The sequence below is a fragment of the Neodiprion virginianus genome, chromosome 1 (assembly GCF_021901495.1).
Source record: "Neodiprion virginianus isolate iyNeoVirg1 chromosome 1, iyNeoVirg1.1, whole genome shotgun sequence".
Taxonomy (NCBI): Eukaryota; Metazoa; Arthropoda; class Insecta; order Hymenoptera; family Diprionidae; genus Neodiprion; species Neodiprion virginianus.
In genome coordinates, this window is record NC_060877.1 from 13112515 (window position 1) to 13124906 (window position 12392).

Below are 12392 nucleotides of genomic sequence, written 5' to 3' on the forward strand. Positions count from 1 at the left end.
GATGATGTCGACTGCATCTCCTATCTACTTTTCATAAGTTAACCAGCTTACCATATGTTGGATGCAATTAATACAAACCCACAGGAATTGGGATCACCGGAGGTGCCTGCTAGGGTTTCGATACCCATTGAAAAATCACAAACAATCCAAAGGGAGACGGTAAATAAAAAGCAGAGATCATCATTGATACATTTATTGATCTTTAAAACTGACACTAGCAGGCGAGTATACCAATACGTTAGATGCACCTAACGAAACCTGATGCTGCCTCATCGTGAGGTACAATGAGACTCTTATACACCATAAGATAAAATTCGAGAGAAATCTAAAAATGAATCAGGTGTAGATTGGGATTGTGGAAAACGTCCATCACTCATTTTCTGAAGAATGCTCTCGCGGCTGCAGCCACAACAGCTACCACCGCCCCTGCTTGAGCCCACTGTGCTTGTCTTCGAGCTTCGATGGCACGTAGCTCGGCTGCTTCGCGTTGTTTCGCAGCTTTTTCTTTCTGTCTGCTACATCCGGCCGCATATTTCTGCACTTCTTCTTCTTGTCGGCGAAGCGCATATCGCCAATGCTCATCAGGTTGCCGATGCTGCTCCAGAGCACGTCAATGCTGCTGGCCTTGTTGCTGCTCCTCTCCTGAACGACGGTCGTCATCTTGCCGGAGACTATATTCGCGTAGCGAGATCTCCTCCGGGTGGTCTGGTGAATCAGCCATTATGAATGTGATACAGAAGAACAGCAACTGGTACGTGGTTACTCCACAAGTGTTCGTCACAAACTGAGCCATTCGACTCGTTATCGTACCATACCGTTGCGCTAGCGGAAATATTCACGAATGATTGCGTCATCCGTTATCGAAACTGTCGTTTAGTTTTGTGAACATCGAACATTTGATACACAACTAGTGCGCACTCGACTGGTTCGGTTTTCTGTCACCAGGCGTCATGGCGTCATTGGCCAGATCCCATCGTTTAAACACGGCGAATGGATGTAGTGTCTGTATTTATAGTGTGGTTGATCAGAGAAATCTTCATTCGAGCTTCCCAGCGTTTCTCCGATACGGTGAATTTTCTTAACTCAGTATTTTCTTCAAGCTCTACATATAATACGAAAAGACTTCGTGCCGGAGTGCTCGCACCATCGAGCTACCGATAAGACCGCGGCGCACGTGACTCTCCAACGCCGCATGGAGCTCCTGGTCACACAGTAGATTGAGATGCAGCGACTGTGCTATCTTTGAAGAAAAAACCATGTATTTATACTCAGGTGTATCAACAGTAGCTGCAGCCCGTTACAGAGCACGTCGCAACATACAAAAATTTGAGCTCGCAACGGATTTTTCAACTTTGTATAATGCAAGCCTGAAAGCCCGTTGCACATAGCAACGCGCGTGTAGACATTCTTTTTAATTAATTAACCACACGTGACGCACACGCGCTGAACTTCCGTGAAATTCTCAATAATATTATCGAGGACAACCACTAACATTAATACCGAGCGATACGGTTATCGTTATCCTCATTTTGCGTTGGAACGATATTATATTTATAAAACTCCCGTTAATATCACTGTTGACACTAGCCTTAGGATCGACGTTACGTTACTAGAAGTCAAAGTTTTGCGCCAAGGTGTTCGTTAGCTCTGCAGCGTTTATCTTCCTATCTTCTTGCAACACCTGAGAGTCTTATTTTGCAGAGATTCATGCCTAGACCTTATCCAGAAGCGTGCCAGGAGGCTGGCGACCATCGTTTGTGGTGAAAAAATTCAACTGCATTCTGAGCCAAATGCATCTCATTGCATCAGGTTGACAATGCAATGTCGAAATTCCTATTCTCACCTGATGCTGCATCTAGGAATTATGCACCGTACGTTATTGTGTTACAGACTGTACTTGTTCCACATTTTAATGTAATTCCAGCAACATCTAGATCGTCATTGTAAAGATAACGATTTCACTATAATTTACTATAGTATCTGTGACAAATGATTTTTTTTTCCAATGTAAACATATAGCTAGTTACGATGCTTGTATTTCTTTATTAGACTTCAGGGCGTATATGAGAAACAAGCTTGAGTTCTTTCCTGCACTTCCTTAATTACAGATATTCAACGTCACTATTTACGCAAAGTCGTTCAAGGTCTTTAAGGATTATATTAACATTGGATCTCGCTAGAAGTTTTCCTTAAAACTATCAACCATCTTGATCACATGGCCGAATAACGAATACAGATTGATAAAAATAAACTGAATGAAATTTGACGACTTTTTTTTACATTTCGGAAGCGTATTTTTTCTGTAGATTACACTGTCCAGTGAAAGTACAAAAAAAAACCAGGTAAATTTACCTTGTTTGCTGGGTGCAAACTCGAACATGAAACCCCGAGGGCCTGGATCAACATCGAAACTGCGTTTGACGCCGTGCTGTCTAGTTTCTTCGGTATTTCCGATCGTTGTGAAAGGAAGCGTAATTTGCGGCTAGTGAAATTCATGTGTAAATACAGCAGGAAGAGTTTCACACTGAGCATATATTAATTTTCAAAATTTCAGTAATTCTCCTTTCCCGTTCTCATCATTACGTAAAACTGTTTGTAAGTTGACGTGTACAGAATATTTTGAATTTTTTTGGTCGGAGTATTTTGACCTTAAATTTTGACACTCTTCGTTTCAGCTTTTTAGCTTTCGTTACCGAAAGTTGAAGTCAAATGGAGTGTTTTAAACATGACGTTGATGCATTATACATATTTGACTTAAAAAATTGGCCTATAAATTGTTTAGAACTTATACACGTCATGCGATCTCTTTGCTTTTTACTTTAGAATCGTGTGGCCGGAACGATAACTTTTATCCATGGATTTTTGGATTTGGATGTTCTCGCTATCAAAACCAAATGGAGGATGAAGTGTGAAGCTTATACATCCTCCAGAACGAAAAATCAGAAAACCTGGTATACTCAGATTTGCAGACTGCAAGAAATATTCACCCTCCGCATATCTCAAGTAATACGGAACCCTTGCACGTCTCAATCCGTGTAGAATTCATTGCTCCACACGTCAAATATATAATATCCTGCGTATCAAGCTTCCGTTTCTTTAACGATGCATCGACTTGACTCGAACATATAACTGGATTAATTAGAGAAGATGTGAGCGCATTCGATCTAAATTAAAATAGTGTAAACGAATGTCGACGAGCATAAAATTTTGTGTGAAGCGAGAAACTGCCTGATAAAATGATGGTAGAAGACTCTAGTCACGTTTGATTACCAGCTATATATTATAAGTCACACATACTGTCAGTTTTAAAATCGAGAGTTCACCTCGAATTCAATATTCGCGCAGATTTCGGAGCGATCTGGACGATTTTCTCAGTCAAGGAAAAAGTCTCGACGTTATCAGCCAAGCGAGTAAATGCTTGATATCGAAAGTCAAACTAGGGGCGAACGAGTCCTCTGGCAATTCAATTTTTCCATCTGACTGCGGCTTTGGAGTACCTGTCTTCTGTCTCCTTGATGCCTACCCTTCGGTTGAACCCTTCCAGTCACAATGGGATGTTTAGCAACTCACTTCAAGAATTTCCATGTCCTAGCCTTATCAGAGTTTATTTACAACTTTAAGTAATCTTTGTTACTTCGTATAACCCCAAAAACCCCCGAGTATCAAGTTTCGGCTAGAATCATCGAACTTTGACAGTTTTTCGATTTTACATCCGCTGTATTGGATCCCCCATCTTGGATTTAGAAATGATCTAATTCCGACTTCAGATTTGCGATCTGCGATCCCAAAAACCTTGGAGTAAAAAAATTCAGGCAAAATATTCGGTTGAAAAACGTACCTATAATATTTTCAAATGCTTCTTACGGCAAAACTATCGCTTATTGAGACCTTGAATACTCTTGTACACGACTCGTCTCTATCTTGGCTTACAAATATCATCGTATCTCCAAAACTGTCGATCTGACTGTAAAGAAATATAGCCTAAAACCTGGTCAGACGTTGCAACTATCTACAGAAAAAAAAAGGAATCAAAATCGGTTCACTAGTTCCGGAGTTGCGAGCAAACATACGACAAAAAGACTTTTCAATTTTATATACAATGTAGAGAAGAGGTAACTCGAATTTTTAACAATCGTCTCTTCACAGCCGAGCGACTTTCTATCCTCTCGTCTCTTCCTCCACAGCGAAACAGTATCAAGAGGAGCTCGGAATTGCTCTGAAATTTCTCGCCCCATCACAACGGAATCGACAAGCGTAACGAAAATCAACCGTCTTCTTCCTTCTATGAGCAGAACAATTATTTGTGTTACAATTCTCGTGTCCCGTTCCGCGTCAACGAATTCATAAGGCGACTGGATTATAACCAAATGCTGACTGTTTGTTTTTCGAGCACCTTGAACCTCTCGCACGGTTCTATTTCGCCTTTCGTAAAAATACATAGTCTTGATCGCGTATTTTCTTGAATTTTTTTTCTCCCTAAGAATCCGCTTATCCACCGTCTACCCAAGTGGGAATTTTTCTCGAGATTTGCGCTCGGATAAGAGAAAAAAAGAACTTCGCGACTATGAACACGCTCAGAATTCCGGGATGATAATGTCCGCCTTATCTTCGCATGCACGGAGGCCAAATTTTCCCGTGAAAGATGTTTCAAAGATTATTACGGGACAGGCTTTATTTCGTGGCACACTTTAACCGTTACAATATATTTATTGCGATATAACAAGAAACAGAACTTCAGACAATTAGCATAGCTTCTATTTTAGCTTCACCGACGGCGTCAGTTGCAATAAATTAGCGGCATGAGCTCTCGAGAACAAGACCACGGAATAACAATTGTCCAGAAGGTCAACTCAGTCTGTGTCTTAATTCTGTCTTTAAGGCCTCTTTCTCATTGGTTTATTATATTTGCAACAAGAGATGGGACTCTGAAATAATTGTTCAAAAATACTCCACTGATAGAAATTGACGGACACTTTGTATTCAGACGGGATACCAAAATCTGCATTATCGCACTAACATCAACAGGGATTTCGTCTCATAATTAGCATTTTACGATCACTGAAGCTATTCACTGATACAACTTACGTCAGTTTAGGTATCATGATACCTATAAGCATCATTGTATTGCCTGGCGATTTACTACCGATTGTGAGCAATTTATTCGCATGTTCCACTTATTCGGTTTCTAACGGTAAACAATGAGTGATTTGCGGATGCTCGACGAGCGCGAAGGCAGCGCCGAAGTTTCTGGATATCTTCATATGTTTTCAACTAAAATCCTTGCTATTATTTTTCAAAAAACCTTTAGGCAGTGTCCTAATTTATAGGCGTTAAAAAGTGATTTTCGACAATTGTTTTTTTTCAACAGGGAGAGAAGTAAGGAAGCTTCTTAAAATTTGGAGTGTATTTTAACATACGTTTGATAAGTACGAGAACATTTTTTTTTTTATCGTCAAATAGTCGTAAAATCGCGGAGTTGTTAGCTAAATTACACTCAATATTTTAAAAAGCTTCGTTATTTCTCTCCCTATTTGCCGAAAATCACTTTTTCTAAGGTATCTAAATGAAAGCATTGTTTCAAAGCGCAGAATTGAACGTATTAAACTTTAACGGCGATCCGAAATTTCAACAGACGCTTAAACACCGAAGAACTCGCAAGTTTCTGCCACTTTCGAAGCTGGTTATCTGCATAGATTTCTAAAAAACTATTTGTTTCAAGAAATCCGTTTCATAAACCGATAGAAATACTCGTATTGATTGACACGAAAGTCGAAACAGATGGTAATTTCGTACCATAGCATGGATCGGAGAAAACGTCATGATCCTACTTAAAAGTGGGCTGAGTAAGATCCAGAATCTGAATCCAAATCTGCGGCTCTATAATTCAAAGTAAATGTTCACATTTTAAAAATCTGGTATTGGAAAATAATGATCTTTGACATCTGATACGTAATATATCTACAGATCTACAGTAAACGATCCAATCGTAGGTAAATTTCACTCCGAGAGCTTCTAAATTTCAGTAATTACACGAGCATTGGTAAAAACACTTTCCCCCGCCTCGTTAATTTTATTCATATATCGGGCATTATTTTTAATATTAGAAACGTCCGGTTCGGAACTGGAAAAACTTCTTCCCAAGCCTGAAACACTTCTACGTGAAATAAGACCTAAAGTACAAATCTCAACCACTGACGCATTGATCAAGCCTCAATTAATGAAACATTCGTTTTTTAAGACAAAAAATTATGAAAGAAATCAATGAAACAAGTCGGCTGGCACGATTCAAGGGGAGTAAAAAATCATCATTCTTGAGGTACCAGCTTGAATAATCATAAAAATATTGTAGGTATATTATGGGACAACACCACTGTGACCCCCTGTTTTTATACATTTTTCAACCATTTTTTTTTTTTGTGGGAAAAAAAAGAGATATTCGAAAAAAAATTTTTCGTTTTTTTCCTTGTTTATTAATTCTTCAAAAAACATTTTTTTCACATTTTTCACGCCGCATGGTGGCGCTGGGGAAGTTCACGCATCAGGTGCTGTTGTCTCCGCAGTGGTTCGCGGCGCGCAGAAAAAATCGCTTCAAAGTCGACTTAAAAAAAATACGCAGTGTTTTCATTAATAATATGATATTTTGAAGAGTAGTGCGTAGGGATTTGGAACAAAATTGATTTTTAAAAAATAGGCACGCTTCTGAAATTAAAGAATGATTTTTGAGCAAAATTTCTCGTCGAAAATAGGCTACAACTTTTATTATTATTGAGATATCGAAAAAATCCTACGCAGTACATTAGATAATCTATTTTCATTGATACAGTAACAATTTAAAGTCGATCGGATAAAGATTGCTCGAGTTTTGCTGCGGGCCGCACCCAAAAAAGTGGATTCGAGAAAGACACTTTCAAAGTTTTAGGTTTGTTAATTTGTCCCACTCCGGAGGCAAAAAAATCGTTGATATTGCAACTGATATCGCGGTATTAGTGTTCAATGATGGCCTGAGAAGCCTCATGAAAGTTCTGGAGACGTTGGGGATAATCATCGGCCCAAATTGTTTCAACTTTTGCGGCGAGACCGACGCACCGCTCCACAAAATATTCAATATCTACGAAAGTAATTATTTTTTCGACCTGGGTCCAACGGCATTTTAATCTCAAAAGTATTTTAGATATTTTTAAATGGTTTTCAAAAAATCGATTTATGAAACCGCCTCAGTGGTGTTGTTCCTTAAATCAGGTCAGTAATTGGGATATTCGCGTTGTCTTGTTGATTTTTTTCTCTAGTCGCGTAGTTGCGATCACGATCCAAGCAGAAACTTCGATCAGACGTTGCGGAATTTCGTAAAGTGTAATGCGAGACCTGGCGTGGCTAACTCGACTGGACTCACGTCTACTCCGAACGAGCAAAACCGCGATTATGCAAATTCTCAGCCCCTCGACTCTCCTGTTCAGCTTTTATGAACCATAGTAGGTATATCGAGCTCAACGTGGTTTTCACTTTCCATAAAATTATTCTACACGCGTCTTGAGGAGCACTGAAAATACTGCCGAGCTATACATGCCCGGCTACCGAAAATCCGGGAGTCTATTACGACGTGATTGCCTATTTGCTTGTCTTAAACTCGTTTGTCGAGATTTCAGGGAAAATATGAGATTTCAGGAGCGATCTGTGTACTTTATCGATCCTTTCCAATTTCCACTGTGTCTTGTCCCGCAATGCCATATTACCTGGGTGATTGGTGACTACGGTGTAACATTGCAGTTCTTTTTAAATTATCGAAAGATCTTTTCTCCATCTTCGCGACACGATGTAACGAATACTTTGAATTTAAACTAGGACTGTGTGTTTTTCTCGATTCATCGATTGACTTTCAATAAACTGTTCATTTCGATTAGTCGGTTACTCTTTCCAGAGTCAGTCGATAGAAGGCTGCGATTAATCAATTAGTCGGACAACCGTAATTCATTCGTCTTTGGGGATAATTTTCACGAGGCAGAAACGCGCGTTCAAACAGCCAAGTACCGAAAAAATCATCGAATCCAACTTCCCAATGTTCACGTAACTGGTTCACTTTTATTTTCACACGGTTAGCGTTCAGGATTTTGCATATCAATTCTTAATCTATTTATATAAATTATCAATATGAACATTTTAGTGACAAATTACATGTGCAGTTCGTAATTAATGCGGGACAAGTTGAAGATTATATTTATAGTTTGTAATTCAAAGAAATTGAATTACAAATTACATTTTTGTTTCGTAATTAGGATGAAATGAAGTGTATACCTACATTTAATCGCATGATATTCTGTAATTAGGTTGAAATAAAATACCATTTAAATGTGTAATTGGTAATTAATTTATATTGCAATTTTGCAAGGTATTTAAGCTATCTTTACTTTCGTCAATCTCAATTATAAATATAAGTAGACATATTAAGAACGTGTAGTTACTCGGACGTGCATATGTACCATGATGTAAGGAAACAAAGTGAAACAATGCGCACACGCTTTAGTCGAACCAATCAGAGAACATATCCAAGGTGACGTCATATAGGCTTGATATTTTGTCCTTCGGTGTTTATGTTATTATTTTTGCAACTTTTGACTGCGGAAACTCGCATTTTCAGCAAACAGAATATACGGAAATAATTAAGTAATCTCAAGTCACCTAATTACGTGATTTCTGTGACGTCATCTTGGATACGCGCAGACTGATCGAAAGTCGGTTTTGAGTACTGACGCACCTTGTTTTCTTTCATAATGATACATACTACTAAATATATTATACGTCTTTTGTATCTTATTTTATCCCGTGTACAAAATAGAAATGTAATTCATAATTTATTTCACCTCAATTCGAAAGTATAAATGTAATTTTAATTTTATTCACCTTCAATCACGAATTACAGATATAATTTGAATGTTTATCACGTTCAATTCGAAATTGCAGCCGTAATTTCTACTTTGCTGTCGTACCAATTACAACTTAGACTTGTATTTTGTAATTGACTAATTAAAACATCTCCCATCAGTGCTTGGACGGAACTCTGGTTTCGTACAAAATTCCCTGCTATAATAAAATTTGACAATTAAGATCTCGAGATGATGTGAAAAGTTAAGTAAATGCCAAATCTCATTAGCGCAAGGCATGTATCAGGAATACAAACTGATAAAAATAATTCTCACCACTTAGTCACGACGTTTTTTCCACCGATGAATAAATCTAGCTTGTTTCGTGATTGCGATATCGATAAACCTTGAAAATGCAAGTGTAAAAAGTTGTAAAAAAATATTGATTCGTGATTCCCGGTTGATATATCTTTGTGTTATAAATCGTGATCCTGGAGTTGAATATGAATGTGAGGAAAGAAATAATAACTGAAATGCTACAACCTGTTTCTTCAAAAATTCGAAAAAATGTGAAAAAAAAAAAAAAAAATGAAAAATCGAACGAACGCGACTTCACGTAACGTAGAATGCTCATCTTCCCACAGACTCTTTCTTTTGATCCAAACAAACTTTTCAGGGGGTGCCATGGTGGAAAATTGCAAATTATTTTTTTCCTCAACACTCTAATACACATCTGTGCAGAGAGCTTCCGGTGTTGGGTCAGCTCACAGTGCAAACGAGATCGACGTCGCCCAAATTGCTAACATTAGATTGATTAATTAACAACGCTCCCGAAGAAGCGAGAATCTCGATGGGGTTGTGTTAGGGTGAAAAAAGAAAGGCAGCGGAGTTCACGTACGGATAAAGTAACGCGAGAGGGTCGGCACGATGGAAATGAAAAGGCGAAACAAATAAAAGGAGAGAGAATTCATCCGTTAGCCTCGTTGTGACTCAAGGCTCCGAGACAGACGACGATTCGTCAGAGGCGAATGTTTCTGTTCTTACAAAGACACTCCCAATACGAGTTACACTAAAATGAATAAAACCTGCCGAGTGGCAGCTCAATTTTGATTACAGTGTACGTACCTTCAAGATTGGAATGTCACCGAGAATCGGGCCTTGCGTCGTAACAGCCGCTTGTAAATTGGATCAATGACAATTTGATCGCTGATTTCTAACAAACGGCAATATGTCTCCGTGAGAAGTACTGCACGGAAAAAAAAAGTCATGTGAATTTTACATCTGTGTGGTGAATGTATGGACAGAACTTTTTTCGAGTCGAATCTACATCAATTGTGATAAATTTTTACTATTGACTTTGTAACTGTTATTATCGGAATTGTAAATCTTGCCATAATTGATGTAAATTTGACTAAAAAAAAAAGTGTTGTTCATACATTCACCACGGGAGATGTAAAATCTACAAAATTCGTCTTGTCGTGTGAGTCGTAAATTTCTTTGTCAAGTTGGTACAAATTATCGGATTTCAAGCGCATATCCACAGTCCGTGAGATAATTCTTGATTCTGCAATTCTGAATTCACGCTAATATGTCCCAATAACAGAAAAGCGATTTAAACTGCGACGCGATTGGAGAATCCATTGATAAGTTGAACTTAATTTTTGTAGCTCATTAATTCGCGTACTGTGTATAATACTGATGATATCGTCGCGAAAATTGTATTTCAACGGTCATTCCGTTGCGTAAATTTGTAAATAAATCGAAACTGTCTGCGCTACAATTTAACTTACGCCATAGATTGAAAAGAGCATAAAATGTACTTGTTAACTCATTTACAAGTATTGAGTGGCATTAAAAAATTGTAAAACCTCAATTTCAGCTCACGCTTATTTAATACAGGAAAATGCATACGATCGGTATTTTGTGGCAAAAAATCGGTGAGTATTTTCCCGGGCATTAAAAGTATTTTAGTTTGTTTCAACTGCAGACCATTGCACGATATTCTCAAATTTCCGTCAGTTGATTGAAGAAAAAATCAACTTTTCCTTCACTCGCTTGTGCTTGTCTTGAACGGTACGGATTTGTTCTGGTTTAATGGATTTCAGATCGAGGCGATGAGTAGACAACTTCAAAAATATTGCCGGAATATCTGCGACTGGAACATTTGACCAGTCTACGCACATGCGAAGAATTGAGTAAAGGGATCTTATCCAGGATCGGAACGACGGTCACGAACTTTAGGTTGGAGAGTCAATAAATGTTGATACTTTATACGCAGTACAGCCATGTGTATATCTCTCGTGGGAGAAGGGGCTTGATGTACCACAGTGTAGAAACTTACGGGAGGCACAGTCTGAATAAAAAGTTGGGAAGGGAGAAGGTACAGTTTGAAACATCCCCAGCAACGTTATTTGTACCAATGATACAGTGAAAACGAATAAAATACATCCGTACTATCGATATGCGACAGAAATGAATCTGAGAAAATTCGATCGACACAGCCAAAATATTAGCAATAATCGAAAAAAGATTTTATAGTTGGATCGCACACAATGATGAACAATCGGGTGTTTTTCATCCTATTTTCATGCACTCGGACGAATACCGTATTTACAGATGCACATTTATTCTTGTCTACTACGAAGATAACTGTTTGTAAAGTTTTACAATTATTTTCGGGAGGTTCCTATGGTGAATAAAATAAACCCGAAAACATTTATAGTGGGATAAAAGACTCCGGAGTTTAAGCGTTTTGAACTTTTTTACCATAAATTATTTTCTCAAATTTTTGATAACTTAGCTTGCGGTGTTCAAAATTTTTCAGATTCAGATTTTCAGATACTTGGGCTTACCACAGTGAAATCTCAAATCTATTGAGAAGTCTGTGATTCGGAAAAATACTCATTTTCGTTAGACAAATGCACCGTGCTTTACACTTGATTCACTCGTACATATTCACATACCGAATAGGTTATAATTTTAGAACACATTTACACTAGGAAGTATATTATTCAATTGGTGAAAATAAAACAGGAAAAGATTTTTTAAACGGTTTTTGCTTTTCATTACGTACGTTGGAATAGGAAAAGTATTGTTTTCGGTCAAAAATGACTTTATCTAATTTCAGTGAACCTTCACGCTCTCAAAACTCTAGTATCCTGAAAAAAGGTTTTTAGAAAAATGTCGGTCTGTCTGTGCCGAGAAACTTTCACGATTATCCCGAAAACGGCTGGATGCAAAATTTGGAAATTGACACAATTTCACATCCAAATGATAAGCATGAAAAATTGCCGAGTCCTGGTTTCCTTGGAAAAAGTCTCGGACTTCGACACAGTTTATAAGACGTTTAAAGAAAATTGTACAGAAATTACTGTGAAACAAATAAAATAATGCAATAACAAAGAGTTTCACGAAAAATTAAAAGAGAATTTAATGAAAAAAAGAAAATTTTAATGACAAAAGGTTTTCCATCATTCTTGATGGTATTTCCAGTATTTCAATTGGTTTTTATAGCGGTGAAAAATACCATGAGAAAAT